Source organism: Myxine glutinosa, chromosome 4 (genome assembly GCF_964187855.1).
Source record: "Myxine glutinosa chromosome 4, kmMyxGlut1.1, whole genome shotgun sequence".
Taxonomy (NCBI): Eukaryota; Metazoa; Chordata; class Myxini; order Myxiniformes; family Myxinidae; genus Myxine; species Myxine glutinosa.
In genome coordinates this window covers 49,510,574-49,528,581 of record NC_136264.1, presented here as the reverse complement: position 1 = coordinate 49,528,581, position 18,008 = coordinate 49,510,574, and the positions used below count along the sequence as shown (strand labels likewise).

Below are 18,008 nucleotides of genomic sequence, written 5' to 3'. Positions count from 1 at the left end.
TGGCGATCATCTCTCCTTGTGATTCTGCGGGGACGTCCTGGCCTCGGTATTGGAGTAGGGACACCCCTCTGAGCATTTTGTTTCAGGATCTTTGACACCTGACCTTGAGTGATGCCATACTGCCAAGCAATAGCACGCTGTTTCATGCCGGAATTTCGTAACGCCACCACTCCATGACAAACAGCATTGTCAAGTTGACGGACCATCTCCAGAGGAAGCGGCAATAACTTTTGTAGACGTGCAGCAGTTGTTTTCCACTAATATAGAACCAACAACCCTTATATACCCGATTTGAAGCCAATCGTCAAATGTACCTGTCCTTACATTTTGTCACGCCACCTGTGATATTATCCTGTTATTGACTCCTTGCTGCGAAAGACAATCAGTGACATGGTTCTTTTGACAAAGAAATCACCGAAGCGTAAAAGAAACTCACCAGATTGATATCCCGAGTTCAGAAAGTAAACCCAAGTCAAGAAAAAAAAAATATTCCATATTAAATGCCAAGTCTGTATATATATATATGCAGAGAATGGGTGTTCTTTAGAATTATTCAGACAATCTTGAGAACCTGTATATTTTAAATGTGTATAGTACTTTCAGACCAAATGCTATATAAATGTTGTAAAAACTATCGAATTTTACTTTCGATTTTATTTCTATAGAGTTTTTACAGAATTTCTATGGAACAGTTCTATTGACCTTGGTCCTAAAGTACTATAGAATTTCAATTGACAGATTCTGTAGAACGTCTATATAAATTTTCTGGATGATTTCTATGGAATTTTTTTTGCAGGGATGGAGCAACAACATAGAATGTATGCAAACATAACAGAACGAAACTAGAACAACACACGCATGCCCCCACCTGGCTGAACAGTTTACGTTTTGTATCCCACTGATAGGTCAGATCTGGATTTGCATCTTCACCAAAGGCGTTTTGGACACTCGTGGAGAAACAAAAGTAGCCCCTTTTGAAAGAAGCATATCTTTGCATGAGTGCTCTCTTGGGATCTACATGGAGTGGCCTGCAAAAGTATTCACCCCCCTTGCAAACTTTTCACATTTTCATGCCACCTGCACTTATTTCATGAGGCTTTCAAATCAAACTTGATATATAGAGTCTTCACAAACTACTCCATAGCGACAAAGCAAAAAAATGCAGAAAAATAAGGCATTGCATTGCAACAATAGACGGTGCAAAGTACAGGATAATCCTTGATGAAAACCTGCTTGTGAGCCATGAATCTGAAACTGGGTCGGAGATTCACATTTCACCAGGACAATGAACCAAAGCACAAAGCGAAAGCCTCACTGGAGCGGCTGAATCAGAAAATATATGTTCTCGAGTGGCCCAGTCAACGTCCTGACTGCAAACAAATTGAACATTTACGTCAATAAGTGAAGTTTGCATTCCATGGACGATCCACATGAAACTTGGCAGAACAAGAGCAATTTTCACTTGAAGATTGGGGAAATATTTCACCATCTCACTGTACAAATCTGGTAGAGACCAAAAAGACCCATAGCAATCATTGCTGCAAAAGGTGCTTCCACCAAGTACTGACCTAAGGGGCTGAATACTTTTTGCAACCAGTGAATTTTGATTTCTCCATGTTTTTTTGCAGGTATTCCTGACATGGAACCTCCATCAACTCCAACAGTTTAGTTTCATCCGTTCCGTTATGAATGAAAAAGTTCATTTGGAAAAATTGTTTCGACATAATTCGTGATTCGTCAAAAAGTGGTATTATTGGTAGGGGGTAAGTACTTTGGCAAGCCACTGTACCTGTGTGAGACTGCCTTTTCTGCATTGGATTTGATGTAAAGTACTCTGACTTCGGTTCAATATCTTAAACAAATCTGCATTGTACTGGCCTGCACAACCGGGGTTGGCAGCCAAGTGCCGTGCAATGGCAGAAGAACAAGAAATGCCCGACGGTCCTTGAACGTTCTTGCATGCTCGTACCGGTTGAGTCCTCACTCCCAAGGTCATGTCTTATCTCTGGTGTGGCAGCAGGGAAGAGGGAAGATGGACAAGGAGTTGGTGTTGAGGAGATGGGCAGGACGATGGGTCCTGTGAGGTGACAGCTGGACGAACCTCCGGCAATGGGGGAGGACGAAGCCGGCTCAAGGACCAATGCGCCTGCCTCCTTAAAGGTTTCCATAGCTCAATTCCACTCAGAACTCTTTCATTTCTCTTCAGGAACGCTGTGAACACCACCGTTCTCCTTACTCTCCTCTCCTCTCTTCTTCTCCTTAGCCTCAGAGAGCTCCTCTCCACACTTTTTCCCCTCGCCCTGGCTCCACCCCTTCCCCTCAGCCTCTCCACAGACCCTGCGACCTCCACCACACACTATTCCCACCCAATTCTCTTCACACAACTCTTTGTTCCTCCCTCATCTCCCCTGACAACGCTTGGGCTCCACCCCCGTCCAGGGGACGATTATAGCTCCACCCCCTCTCTCTTTACCACTCACAATGTGATGGCTTTTGCCTCGATCTTCTGGGCTTTTGTGAACAATGTTCAACAGAGATGTCACCTGGCACGCCCATAGAAGTTTGCCTGAGGTTTTACACACATTTCCTTAACTTCACACAGGTGGGAAGCCAGAAGCAAACAAAAATGTGGAAACGGTGAATGCTAAACCATGGAACCAATAAATTCCACTTTCCTGTGCCACCTTCAGTTAGTTGAACATCAGGCATTGACAGCAGGTTCGTGAAGGACTTGCACAAAAACGTACCCCATCTGAATGGTTCTATACCCAGCCCATTGTTGTCATCTGTCCACTTCCGGATTTGTGGCAGGTTCGTATCGAGTTAATTTCAAAATCATAATTTTATTAAGGAATTTTTGAAACCTCCTACCTACCTTACAACATCCGCAGGGACCCGAAAACGTTCCACAGAAGGTTTGGTGGGGCTAGCCCCAAAACCGAGGGAGTAGTTTGGGGACAGACAGACAGACAGACAGACAGTCCTGTTTTATAATATAGATATACAGTGCCTATCGAAAGTCTGCACCCCCTTTCATAATTTTACCCTTTTGTTGCCTTATAGCCTGGAATTAAATTGTATTAAATCAGAACTTTTCCACCTTTATTTACACATCGTAACCCACAACTGCCAAGTGAAAAACAAATTCTATAAATTGGAGAATATTCATTAAAATACAAAACTAGAATATGTTGGCCTATCAGTATGATACAAACGCTTCTGTATCATACTGATACGTGACAGGCCGGATCTGCATCCAGACTAAACCAAAATCGAAGCATTTTGTCCATGTCACACACCCGACATGTCCACAAAATGTCCAACTTTTTGAGATATCCCACTCAGACAACCAGACAAACAAACGGGTAAATACATAACCTCTGTCCACCTTCCCGTGCAGCAGAGGTAGCAATGGTGGCTTCCATTGCAGGCATGTGAAACCGTTTTTGTTCGATTCAGAAATGTCAAATATATTAATCGACAACATAATACTCACTGTAAAAGTGATGATTCATCAAATCGCAAAACAGAGATTGCACTTTGGAAGGGTTTTTATTCCCATTTCTGACAATGTTTCAGGTGCAGTAGCAGTTTCATGGCTCTTTTTTAGTTATTATTTTAACAAATATGGGTTAAAGCAGAAGGTGTTTGTTCATGTTCACAGGACAAGCCTCCGGTTTTCAAAGCAGAGCCTGGAGAAAGGAAAACGCATCTGTTACAGTGACGAACAAAGGAACTGGAATACCTGATGATGTAAAACAACAGTAAAACTTTATAACAGTTTATTGTCACACGAAGTTTATTTATTGTACAACTTACACGACTCTCCCCCACTCCATTGACAAATCGTTGCAATGTTTTGCTGTTTGTAGTTGTCTTTTGCTATTTTCCACCCTTGCTGCTGTTCCTCAATTTGTGATACATATTTCGAGGATGGGCGAGAGGTACGCACACACACCTCTACGCTGTCTATCCTGGACTCAAAAGTCACCGCAGTCTGCCAGCATTCATTAGTGGTCGTTAATGATCCAATGGTTTCCTTCACGAAGAGTGGGTGAGCCATTGCCGCCACCATGGCCAAATTCAAAATTCCCGCTCTAACCAGCAGAGGGCATTGCATGATGCTACCTTGTGCTGCATACGGACAAAGAAGAAGAAGTGTAATCTCAACCCAAAGCAGGTGCTCTGCCTTTCGATTAAACGATTGCGGAGCATATTCAGATATTGACACTCACTGAGTGATTGTCACACACACACACACACACACACACACACACACACACACACACACACACACACACACACACACACACACACACACACACACACACACACACGTGATCAACAAGGGATACCAACAAGGAACTTTGGCACAGGAGGATGCCATTCGGCCCATCAAGCTCACACTACACGAACACCAGATACGATTATACCCATCCACACACAAGCTACCTGAAAGTCTTCCCAATATCCCAGTGCCCCTCTACCTCCAATGCATCTAGTTGCCCATGTAATTCCAATTATAAATTACCAGTATCTATTCTTTCTGCCACCACTACCTTTCTATAGGGAGACCATTCGATGCATTAACTACTCTCCGACTGAAAGACCCCTGACTTATTACCTAAGTTTCATCGTCTTTACTGTTTAGCTATGACCTGCCTCTTCCTGTGCATTCTGCTGAAAAACCCTTCTGCACTTATTTTATCCAGACCCTTCATTCTCTTAACTCCTTCAAGCACTCCTCATACCTTAGTCTAGCTCTGCCCAGAATCAATTTAGTTGTTCTACGCTGATCAATCTCTATGGCAGCTATGTCCTTCCTCAGATGTGGTGACTAAAGCTGAACACAATATTCCAGATGAGGCCTCACCAAATTCCTTTATAACGTTAACACTACATCGTTCAGTTTATAATTCACCCCTCTACGCCCCACGATACAACATCCTACTTCCCTCAGATCCTTCTGCGTGAAATGCTCCAAAACTGCTCCTTGCATTATCCAATCCCTATTTTCATTGTTCTTACCCGTCCTCAGCACCTCACATTTCTTTATGTGAAACTGCATCTGCCCATCTTTTGCCAATCTTTGAAAGTATCCTGAACCTGATCAACCCTCTCTCTGCTATCTACCTCCAAGCTTTGTGGTATCTACAAATTTGGAAAGCCTACTCTTCACCCCACTGTCCAAATCGTTGATGTAAATTATGAATAATAATGGTTTGAGTACTGACCCCTGAGGTACCTCCACTATTTACATCCTACCAGCAATACATCCTCCCACTCACAGCCATTCTTTGCTTCCTATCACGAAGTGGATTGGGAACTGGCCGCATTCCAGTGGATTGGGAACTGAGTACCCTCGTCCCTCTATACAAGGGAAAGGTGACCCTCTGGAGTGTGGCTCGTATCGAGCGATAAAGTTATTGGAGCATGGAATGAAGGTATTGGAAAGGGTGTTGGAGAGGAGGATAAGGAAGAAAGTGAAGATCAACGAAATGCAGTTTGGATTTATGCCAAGAAGAGGAACGACAGACGCGCTTTTTATTGTGAGGCAGTTGCAGGAGAAGTACCTGGAGAAGAGGAAGAAGTTGTTTCTTGGGTTTGTTGATCTGGAGAAAGCATTCGATAGGGTTCCACGCAAAGTAGTGACATCGTCATTGAGGAAGTTAGGAGTGGAGGAATGGTTGATCAGAGTAGTGATGGCAATGTACAAAAGAGCACGCACAGCTGTAAGGACGAAGGACGGGAACAGTGGTGAGTTTGATGTGAAGGTGGGAGTGCATCAGGGGTCGGTACTAAGTTCACTACTATTTGTAGCTGTGATGGAGGGGAAGTGCTGGCTCGGAACGTAAAGGAGGGTTTGCCGTGGGAGTTGTTGTGTGCAGATGATCTGGTGTTGATTGCAGAAAGTATGGATGGACTGAAGGAAAAGATGAACAAGTGGAAGGAATGTGTGGAGACAAAAGGTCTGAAAGTGAATATCAGAAAGACGAAGGTGATGGCAAGTGGTAAAGCATGTGGTGAGGTGGAAAGAACTGGGAAGTGGCCGTGTGCTGTGTTCAGGAAGGGTGTCGGAGTGAACTCCATTCAATGTACAATGTGCGCTGAGTAGGTTCATCAAAAATGTCGTGGTTTGAGAGGGTCATTAACCAGTGTGGCAGCTACATTAAAGTGTAAGGTCTGCACAGAGGGAGCTGCAGATTGAGGAAATGTTGAGTTGGATCTTGGAGACGGCGTGAAGCTGGAAGGTGTGAAAACATTTTGCTACTTTGGAGACATGTGGAATGGAGAAGGTGGATCAGAGTCGGAAACGATTGCTAGAGTGAGATGTGCATGGAAGAAGTTTCGGGAACTGAGTGGCGTGCTCACAAAGAGGAGAGTGTCGTTGAAGCTGAAGGGAAAGGTGTATGCTGCATGTGTGAGAAGTGTTATGATTTTTGGGAGCGAGACATGGGTAATGAACGTAGAGCAGCAACAAAGGGTGGAAATGCGAATGGTTCGGTGGATGTGCGGAGTATCGTTGAGAGAGAGGAAGACAAATTATGAATTGCGAAAGATGATGGGCATAGAGCCTGTGATGGATGCTGTGAAGAGAAACAGGTTGAGATGGTTTGGCCATGTGTTGAGGAAGGATGAAAGTGACTGGTTGAGAAGAGTGATGGAAATGAATGTAGAAGGAAGTAGAGGACGGGGAAGACCGAGAAAGACTTGGCTAAAGATGGTGGAAGAAGAAATGCGGGCAAGGGAGTTAACAAGGAGAGATGCAGAAAATAGGGCAAAATGGAGAAGATTGTCATGGGAGAACCGCAAGGCTAACCCCCGCTCTAGCAGGGGAAATGGCCTTAAAATGCATGTTGTTGTTGTTGTATCACTAAGCCAGTTTCCAATACCGTTCGTTACTCGACCAGCCACTCCACAAGCCTTCACCTTGGTTAACAACCTCCTATGAACAACTATTTGTGGTGGTTATACTCCGCCCCCCCCCCCGCCCCGCCCCCCCCCCAATGCAAGTCGGAGGCCAAATCTCCACCATTCTTCCCTGTTGCCCGGATTTGTCAGGGCAGTGAGGTCATGGTCAGTGTTCCGATTGGGCCCAATGGACTGGTCCTTTCCCTAATATCTTTGTGTCTCTCTCTTTCTCTCTCTTTCTCTCTCTTTCTCTCTCTCTCTCTCTCTCTCTCTCTCTCTCTCTGTCTCTCTGTCTCTCTGTCTCTCTGTCTCTCTCTGTGAAGGCAGGGGCACACCATCCTGGATGTGGGGTATATCTGGGTCACTCCTGCAAGATACATCAGCTGTCTCCATGCTGCGGGCTTGTTCGAGAGAACTGTCTGGGACTATACAACAACAAAAACAACACTACCACCACCAACAACAAAAACCGCACTACCACCACCAACAACAACCAATGTGGTATCTTATCAAATGTCTTGTGAAAGGCTAGACACATTACATTCACTGCACTTCTCACATATACATAGTCAAAAACTGCTTCATAGCACTCCAATACATTTGTTAAACATCATCTCCCTTTCGTAAATCTGTGCTGACTACCTTTAATTAGTTTCTATTTATTCAAATGTTTCTCTACCCTTATTTAATTAAATCCTACAACACCTTCCCCACAACTAAAGTGAAGCTAGCAGGTCTATAGTTCCACAATTCCTCTCCAGAACCTATCTTAGGTTGTGGCTCCAGTTGCTACTCTCCAATCGTCCAATCGATCATTCAACAGCCATGTACTCACCCCAACATGTGGTTTCATTTGAATATGTAGTATGTAAGGACAGCACAGCCAGCAACCCATGCAATCATCAGTGTGAGGGGTACCATGTAACGCTTGTAAGGTTCCATAGCTGGAATAGAAAAGGATTTGATGCACAAAAGTTTTACTTGTGGGCAATCAGGATAGCTTGGAGATATGTACAATCATCTTTGAGCTGTCTCACCTGGGTTTGAATATCGACCCAGCTACATACTATCACTTTGGTGTTAGCACTGGTTGGTGTTAGACGTTAAATATCCCACAGTGTCATTTGAAAAGAAGAGGCGAGTTGTTGCTGGAAGTATGGCACCCTGAACAAATTCCGAATTCCTTAGACGTTAAATATCCCACAGTGTCATTTGAAAAGAAGAGGCGAGTTGTTGCTGGAAGTATGGCACCCTGAACAAATTCCGAATTCCTGCCATTTTTAGTTGAACCAACAGGCTTGCCCTGCCAGTTTGTGAAAGACTTCGGCAAAAAAAACTTTTCCTGACTGACCCCACAAGATTGTGGCAATAATTGGGGTCGTTAAATAAGTGATAGTAATATAAGGTTTTATTTACATCAATTTGAGACTCATGCAGAGTTTCAGAGCTTCTTTAAGGTGAAGGTCAAATCGGGTTATATCTGGTGAGCAGGATGGGTATGTTAGAAGTCCCGGAAGTCAGGCTGGGCTGTGTGTGGAGAGGCATTGAACTGGAGAAGCAGCACACCTCAGCTCAGTTTCCCTCGCTTTTTTCCTCAATGGCATCACGCAATCACATCACAGTTCATCATAATAATACTCCTTATTAACAGTATTTCCCTTTTCTAAGATTCCCTATCAAATGGCAGATAATACACGTGGGGGAGCAAGAGGGAGAGGGGAAACCGGAGCCTTACCTGAACGGCTTCCACCCGACGTCTTCAACCCTGCAATAAATCAACTCGAACAACCCAGGTTTAAAATGTACAAAAATAACAGGTTTAATGAAAATAAATTCCAGTAAACAAAGAAAATGCACGATGAACTAAATTCCTAATTTGGAGCGCCACCACAACAACACGTATACAGACAATGGGATAAAATAACTGGAAAAAAAATGTGTAATTTATGTAGGGGACTCAACTCAAATTGGCTGGTGGGGTCTCGTCAGGGGTCGTCAAAATCGTCAGGGCCTTGGCGGTAACCGCCCGTTCGTTGGCGGGAACCGCTCGTTCGTTGGCGGGAACCTCTCGTTCGTTGGTGGGAACCCAGGCCTCGCTGTGTGTGCGCTGCAGTGAGTCAGCAGCGCTCGTCCATCCATTGCTCTTGCTTGGAAAGCCACGGCTCTTCCTCCTCACAACCACCAGCAAGATATCGGTGCACGGCCGCCCGCGATGAGATCCAAAATCAGAGAAGAACCAGAAGGCATTGATGCGGAGAGAGATAAAAATGTGATCTTTCACCAATAAAGTTCAAAACGAGCAGGCGCCCGAGGGAATCGGCCACAGCAAGGAGCCAAGGAGAAGAGAACAGAGAATGTCCGCTGGCACGTCAAGCCAAGAAGAAGAGCAGAGCAAAGTGAGAAAATGTTCGCTAGCAAGTTAAGCCAAGAAGAAGAGCAAAGAAAACCCAAAATGTCCGCAAGCGCGTTCTGGGGTGCTGTGTCAATCAGCAAGTCGCTCCCTACCAGTCCTTTCCTGCTCCGATCAGCAAGTCCCATCTTACCCTGGCCTTGGGCCAATCAAAACCCTGACCAATCACTGTCCTGGGCGCGGTCCTCGGCCCGCCCGTCCGGTGCGCTTCCAAAGTCGATGCCATAAGCGGCAGCACTCAATGTCTTGGCTTCCGGTAGGTTTAAAAAAAAAAGTTTAAATGCGTGATTTCTGCTAGTGTCTATGGTGTGGTGCCAAAAGGGACATAGGAAATAAATTACAGAGGTTGTGACATACAGGGGATACATTACCCATAATCCCTGAGCTAATTAACATACCCCATTCCTTGTAATGGGGACGAAGATACACTTAATCCGAACACACGGTCTACCGGATCCCGACTTATAGTACATCGAGGTGGTTCTTCTTCACGACAATCGGAGCATACTAATCTATACTCTACCTGGTTCTAAGGTATCCCTACCCCCACAAACGTAACAATGCGTAACTTCTAAAGACCCATATTGCCAGTAATATTGATCTATCAGAAGGTGTAGCCATTCACAGGCAACAATACTTGTGCCATAGATTAACTAGTCTGAAGGTAGTTCACATATTGTTGCGTAAATTATTCCTGGAGGTGAATAAATCCTTAACATGGCATGGTTATTTCATTATTGAGGGCTCAGCAAAAGCAAAGAAGTAATTAAATGTGACTTTAGTTATGTGGTAGACAGATTCCATGCACCATCCCCAATGTGTGTCTAAAAAACTTCATCCTGTTTGACGTCTAATTCATGTCGTTACCGTTGTTCTTTCTTCCTTATATACTTTTTAGGGTCTGGAAAGGGTGCCAGGTTTCAAGTTTAGGCAGGAGAACTGTCTAGACTTCTCTGTGGCCCTTGTTGTTAGGCACTTCAGGTGAAAGGCCAAAGAAGTTGATCGCCCACTCCCAACAGCCGATTAGCGTCCAATGGTGAAAGGCTGAATAAGGGTGTAAGTCGTCACCAGTGACGTTGGTGGGTGGGTTTATGGAATTGGGGAGGTAAACCGTTGCAATTGGAAACGGTGAACACCACGACAGGGGGCTGTTGGAATCAGAGCTTCCTGAGAGAAAGCCGCACCCATTCCACCAACGCCTTGCTCTGCTGACTACATTCCCACTCCAGCAAACTGTTCTTCCCTCCATCCACCCAGGCAGGGGTGGTTAGACTGACCTGAGCAGTCAACCTGAAACCAATTGCCATATACAGTCACGTGAAAAAGTAAGTACACCCCATGTAAAGTTTTGACTTTTTCAACATATTTCAACATACAGCTATTTGATCTTCATTTCAACAATATTGATAGATAAAGGTGATATAATATAACAAAATTTCCACACTTGTGCTTGTGTTTCAAAACCACTTTCCACACACGTGTTGGTGTTGAAACTTTCCATCCGCGCTTGCGCTAGTGTAGCAAAATCACTTTTTGCCCTCATGTTAGTGTTGAAAAACACTTTTCGCACTTGCGCTAGTGTTGCAGAACCATTTTTAGCACTCCTCTTCATGTTTAAAAACACTCTTCGCACTTGTGTTATTGTTGAAAACCACTTTTCGCAATTGTGTTAGTGTTGCAAAACCACGGCTCGCACTTGTGTTCGTGTTGCAAAACTACTTTCCGTACGTATGCTGGCGTTGAAAACCACTTTCTTCACTTGAGCTAATTTTACAGAAGAACTTCTTGCTCTTGTGTTAGTGTTGCGTGACCACTTTCTGCGCTTCTCTTATTGGGAAAACCACTTTCCGCACTAGTGCTAGTGTTGAAAACCACTTTTCACACTTGTGCTCGTGTTGAAAAACACTTTTCACACTTCTGTTAGTGTTGCAAAACCACTTTTTGCACTTGTATTATTGTTGCAAAACTGAATATTTCTGTTGCCCAGAAACAACTTGCCTTTGTCTCCTGGAAAGCAAATCCAACGGAAGGAAATCTCATTTCCTTTCACAAAGCCCGAAACAAGTGTGTGTCCACCCTCAGGAGAGCCAGGAAACAATATCTCTCCGTTCTCAAGACCGAACTCTTATCTGTCTCCCTCTTCCAAATCCTGGTGGCGTCTGGTCAAATCTGTTTCTGGTGTTTGTTCCCCTTCCATCCCCTCCCTTACCTCAAACGGCTACACAGCTGACTCCGCACGTGAAAAAGCTGAATGCCTCAACTCTGTGTTTGCCTCTAAATCTTGTGTCCCAAACCCATCCCTCTCTGTACCCACCATACCCAGTCGTACCCAGCTGCTCCTGGACTCCGTGTCCTTTCCTCCTGACAAGTTGGAAAAGTTTCTGTCAACCCTCGACTCTGATTCTGCAACTGGACCTGACGGCATCAGCCCACGGGTCCTAAAATCCTGTTCTTCCGCTCTTTCACTCCCTCTGTCTGTTCTCTTCACCCTCTCTTTTGCTCAAGGTCAACTCTGCTTGGAAATCAGCCAACATCACCGCTTTGCACAAAAAATGTGCAAAAACAGATCCTAGCAACGACAGATCCTAGCAATCAGCCTTCTCCCAATTATCAGCAAAGTCATGGAATCCATCATTTCTTCGGATATGAAATCTTTCCTCTTCTCCAATGGCTTGATCTCTGATCATCAATTTGGTTTCAGACCAGGTCACTCTACTCTGGATATGCTGCTTCTGCTGTCTCAACAATGGATGGAGGTCCTCAATGCCAAACAGGAAATTAGAGCTGTCTCCCTCCACATATCACGTGCCTTCGATACGGTCTGGCACCCAGCTCTGCTCACCAAACTCTCCTCCTTTGGTATCCATGGAAATCTCCACGCATGGCTGGCGGACTTCCTCTCTTGTCGTAGTCAACGTGTGGCCCTGAATGGGTTTCTCTCATCTCCTCTTCCTGTTCAGGCTGGAGTTCCCCAAGGCAGTGTTCTGGGCCCTGTGCTTTTTCTGGTCTTCATCAATGATCTCTCTGACTCTCTTGAAAATCCTCTCTATCTCTTTGCTGATGACTCCACTCTCTGCCGCTCCATTCCTCATCCCTCAGATCGGCAGTCTGCAGCCTCCTCACTCTCTGCAGACCTGGACAAAATCACAGACTGGGCAAACAAGTGGAACATGTCTTTCAATCCTGACAAATCTCACACTCTTACGATGTCTCTCCGAAAAGACCGACTGGACATCCCTCCCATCTACTTTCTGAATAATCCTCTCCAAGAAGTTCTGTCACTCAAGCTTTTGGGTCTCACTATCTGCCATGATCTTTTCTGGGAAAACCACATTTCCAAGCTGGCCTTCAAAGCCAGTCGCCGACTGGGCATCCTCCGTCGTGCGAAGTTCTTCCTTGGCACACCTGAGCTCCTCACCACATACAAGGCTTTCATCTGCAGCTCAATGGAATACTGCTCTCCCCTCTGGGCTGGTGCTCCTGCCTCACACCTAGCTCGTCTTCACGCTGTTGAAACCAAAGCGTTCAGAATCATTGGAACCTCCCGCGATGACGCTATCTCTGAGGGCCTTTCACTTACTCACCGCAGGCAGGTTGGTGGTCTTTCCGTCTTCTACCGACTCCTCTCCGGCCTTGCTCCCCCAGCTCTCTCTGGGCTCTGTCCCCCAAATATTCCTGCAGGTCGCACAAGATCTGCCTGAAACCCTCTTATGGTTAAACTGCCAACATCAAGACTCTCTGCTCACCTTCACTCCTTCATTCCTCTTTTCTCCCGCCTCTGGAACAAACTCCCTCACTCTCTTCAATCCCACTCCTCCCTCCAGGTCTTTAAAACGGCTCTTCACCACCATCTCTTATCTTCCCCAATCCAAAACCTTGATCTTTTCTATCCCCGCTAATTTCACCCCAAATCCACTTTTTTGAGGTGACTTTTGTCTTCTTTCCTGGAAGTCCTTGGTGTCCCTGCGTTTTATACCTATCCTGCCTCCCCCCAGGCCCTCTGCCTCCCACACATCTCCCGATGTCCCTGCCCTCAAATGTTGTGTTTGTGTGCTTCCTCCCCTTCTCTCCCCATCTTGTCGACCGCTCCCCTTTTTATATACTTTGTTTGCTTGTTTGTTTGATTTGTTTGTTTGATAAATGTTAGCTCTTTCACGAGCCTCGACTCTGAATACAAAAAAAAAAAAAAATCATGACACATTTACATTTTGTAGTCCATTGTATAATTTAAATAAACATGAATGCAAATTTCGCATGTGGAAAAAGTAAGTACACCCTACATTTATCACTACTTCAAATACCTAAAATTAGAATCAGGTGCACCAGCTCAGGTGCAAATGATTAGAACATCGTTAGAGAGGATCTTGGAGGAACCTGTCTTATTTAAACCTCAGACATTTCGTTTGGTTTGCTCTTTGTTGTTGAAGTGTGTGGCGTCGCCATGCCGAGATCAAAAGAGCTCTGAGGCCTTCAGAAAGAAGGTTATAGATGCCTACGAGTCTGGGAAGGGATTTAAAAAGATCTCCAAACAATTTGAAATCAATCATTCGACTGTCCGGAAGATCATCTACAAGTGGAGAAGATTCCAAACAACTGCCAACTTGTTCAGGCCAGGCCGCCCCAGCAAGTTCACCCCGAGAGCAGACCGCAAGATGCTGAAAGAAGTCTCTAAGAACCCCAGAATGTCATCACGGGACCTACAGGTAGCTCTTGCCACTGTTGATGTCAAAGTGCACGAGTCTACCATTAGAAAGAGGCTGCACAAATTTGATCTAAATGGGAGGTGTGCTAGGAGTAAACCTTTGCTGTCCAGAAAGAACATCAGGGCAAGATTAAAGTTTGCCAATGAACACCTAGGCAAAGACCAGCACTTCTGGAACAATGTGCTCTGGACAGATGAGTCAAAGGTAGAGCTATTTGGCCACAGTACCAGAAGACATGTTTGGCGAAAACCAAAGACAGCATTTGACCACAAGAACCTGGTACCAACTGTAAAGCATGGTGGTGGAAATATTATGGTTTGGGGCAGCTTTGCTGCACCAGGGCCTGGGCAGCTCACCATCATAGAATCCACTATGAATTCTTCATTGTACCAGAGGATGCTTGAGGATAATGTGAGGCCATCTGTCAGAAAGTTGAAGCTCAACCGAAGGTAGACCTTGCAACATGACAATGACCCTAAACATACCAGTAAATCCACCAAGGAATGGCTGAAAAGAAAGAAATGGAGGGTTCTGGAATGGCCAAGTCAAAGCCCGGATCTAAATCCCATCGAGATGTTGTGGGGGGATTTGAAACGAGCTGTGCATGCAAGAAACCCCTCAAACATCGCACAGCTGAAAGAATTCTGCATGGAGGAGTGGGCAAAAATTTCTCCCAGTCGATGTCACAGACTGGTAGAAAGTTATAAGAAACGCCTACTTGAGGTCGTTTCTGCCAAAGGGGGCAATACCACCTATTAGATCCAAGGGTGTACTTACTTTTTCCACATGTGAAATTTGCATTTATGTTTATTTAAATTATACAATGGACTACAAAATGTAAATGTTTCATGATATTTGTTTTATTATGTCATCTTTATCTATCAATATTGTTGAAATGAAGATCAAATAGCTGTATGTTGTAATATGTTGAAAAAGTCAAAACTTTACATGGGGTGTACTTACTTTTTCACGTGACTGTAACTCTTTTCTTGTCCCGTGACCACCATATGTCTTTTTACTATCGTGTGCTTGAGGCCTTAAGGACCATAGATAATTAAGGATCTGCCGGTCGACTGTCCGTGGGCATGTATGTCAATGGAAGGTAGTTTGGTGATGTTTTTGTTGTAGCCGGATACATTTATTGTTGAATTGTTTTGCTTCCTCTTGTATTCCCGCCCTTGTCGCTCGGCCAAAGATTGAGATCCTTCACCTGATCGCCGATCAGTGCAACGCTCGCTCAGTTTAAGGACCCCAACCTGAATGGTAACGTGGCTTTATACGCGAGAATAAGGTAAGGGCCTTGGTCTTCCTCCGTTGATGCAGCAGGGACCTTGAGTTTTTTTTTTTTAATGGGTGACTGTCACGTTCCTTTTAACACGACTCACCGGATTCAAACCGGGAGAGGAGACCGGAATGGTCTGTCGGCTGCAACAATATCAACTTCCTTTCAAATACACCTCAGTTTTGGAAACTTTGTATTTACTCCGAAATAACTTTTTTGTTTGACACACCTTCGGTTCTGACTGTTGTACTTCCCTGGGTAATATTACACACCATTTTTCCTTTGTGAGATCAACAGGAGTAATTGCACAAAATTACTTTTGGTGGATGGAATATATCATCCACTTATGGGTGTTATGGAATGCATAAAGAGTGATACACAGCATATGTGCTTCTGTCTCTCCCTCTCCTTCGGTCTCCCTCTCCATCCTTCCCTCTCCCCCTCCCTCCTTCCTCCTCACCTTCAATCCTGGAATGCAGGTTCAGGTCCAGTGAAGCAAAGCAGCCCCACAGCAAGGATTGCACTAGGCAGATTGCCCTTGCTCTGACTACCACTGGGAAGGCAATAATCTATTTGTTTCTGGTGCTCGTGATAACTCATCTGCTCCTCATGAAAGACACTTCGGGATATTTAACATCTACCAATTAATGCGAGCACACAGGACACCCGGCTTAACATATATCCAACGGACGACACATTTTGTGATGCAACAACTTTCCTGCGAAGCACTAGTCTGACGGTTCATAGTCGGGTCGGGAATCAAACCCAAACGAGACAGCGGCTAGATTATTAAAAGTCCGATCCGAGATCAAAAAGTTCAGAACTTTGGGTTAATCCCACCAAAGGTGGGACGACTGAACAAGTATACAAATGGTGTTCGTATGCATTAATACACTTGGTAAGGAAGATTTTCGAGCCCCCAAAACATGCATCTACCAGTTCTATTTCATCATTTAATGTGATGATTTGTTTTCTTTCCGTTAAAAGTTCAAAAGTCCATCGGTCTTACCGCAAAGATCCATAATGTTTCGAGAACGCCGTTCAACTGCGCCTTTGTCTGTCGTCCCCGACGTCTAGTCGACCTATAACGGTTTTGACCCACGTGACCTTGACACGAGGCTCAACAATAGCCAGGCAGGCCCACGTGACTTGGTTTATCAAAACTTTAAATAGCACGTATTTTAGGTGCGTGTGTTATGCCGGGGTGATAAACCCCAACCAAGCAGGTCTGCAAGCTCAAAGTTACCCAAGTTCTCTATGTGTCTCCCTTAATACACACCATGTGGTTAGCAAAGGTGTATAATCACGTGGTGTATAATAATACGTTCAAATAGTGGCTGTAGATGGAATATGTAATTACTGATAGTTCGCTCGTTTGAAGATGAAGATCGATGTGGCTATTAAAAGCTTGAGCACGTGCGTTCCGATGCAGCCTGATGTACCAACTTGGAACAACGTGTGACGTATGGGGTCTCACGTTGCATGCAAGAGTGATATAAACAGCCGAAAGGTTTCTTTGTAATGTATGAATGTCATCCCAAAGGTTATATCATAACACCAATAATAATCCTAAATTTCAGACACAAAGTCCATTGTTATAGCAGACAATTGAAAGGCATTGTTATAGCAGACAATTGAAAGGCATTGTTATAGCAGAAATCGAAAGGCATTGTTATAGCAGAAATCGAAAGGCATTGTTATAGCAGACAATCAAAATGCATTGTTATAGCAGAAATCAAAAGGCATTGTTATAGCAGAAACCAAAAGGCATTGTTATAGCAGACAATCAAAAGGCATTGTTATAGCAGACAATCAAAAGGCATTATTATAGCAGACAATCAAAAGGTATTGTTATAGCAGACAATCAAAAGGCATTATTATAGCAGACAATCAAAAGGCCAGTTCATCTCCATCAATAACTGCAAATCCCCCACTGCTCCCCTCCCCCAAGGTGTCCCCCAAGGTTCAGTTCTCGGCCCCCTCCTCTTCATCCTGTACCTGTCCCCCCTTGGTCACTTACTCCGCTGTCATGGTCTCCAATTCCACTGCTTCGCCGATGACATCCAGCTTTTCATCTCCACCAAGTCAATCTCCACCGCCACCCACTCTATCCTGACAAACTGCATCACTGAAATAAAATCCTGGCTTCAAATCAACTTCCTCAAACTTAACTATGATAAATCTGAAATAATCATCATTGGCCCAAAAACGCTCACCAAATCCACCCATAACTTCGCCCTCAACATTGACAGTTTCCCAGTAACCACCTCCCCTCACATCTGGAATCTTGGCATCATCTTTGATCAAACCCTCTCCTTCGACAAATACACTAAACAAATCACAAAGACAGCCTGCTTTCACCTGAAAAACATCGCCCGTCTCCGTCCATCCCTCTCCTCCACGGCTGCAGAAACCCTCATCCACGCTTTCATCACCTCCCGTCTGGACTACTGCAACAGCCTCCTCTATGGTTCACCCTCAATAATCATCAATAAACTCCAATACATTCAGAACTCCGCTGCCCGTCTACTCACCCATTCCCAGACCCATGAACACATCACCCCCGTCCTTTATAAGCTTCACTGGCTCCCCATCCCCCAGAGAATCCAGTACAAAATCCTCCTCTTGACCTACAATGCCCTCCATAACCTGGCCCCATCCTACCTGACTGACCTCCTCTCCAGACACACTCCCACCCGCA

General features: G+C 44.8%; 2 long non-coding RNA genes across 2 annotated transcripts in view; one reads left to right on the top strand and one right to left on the bottom strand.

Moving 5' to 3' along the window:
• Positions 1-18,008, top strand: part of LOC144891704 (uncharacterized) — a 1,032,708-nt gene that overhangs the window by 592,074 nt on the left and 422,626 nt on the right. The window lies entirely within an intron of this gene.
• LOC137426081 (uncharacterized) lies at positions 3,083-16,407 on the bottom strand. The gene is made up of 3 exons (XR_010984192.2): positions 16,317-16,407; positions 7,748-7,856; positions 3,083-3,692 (listed from the first exon to the last, which is right to left on the bottom strand). It is a non-coding gene; the product is annotated as an uncharacterized LOC137426081 (long non-coding RNA).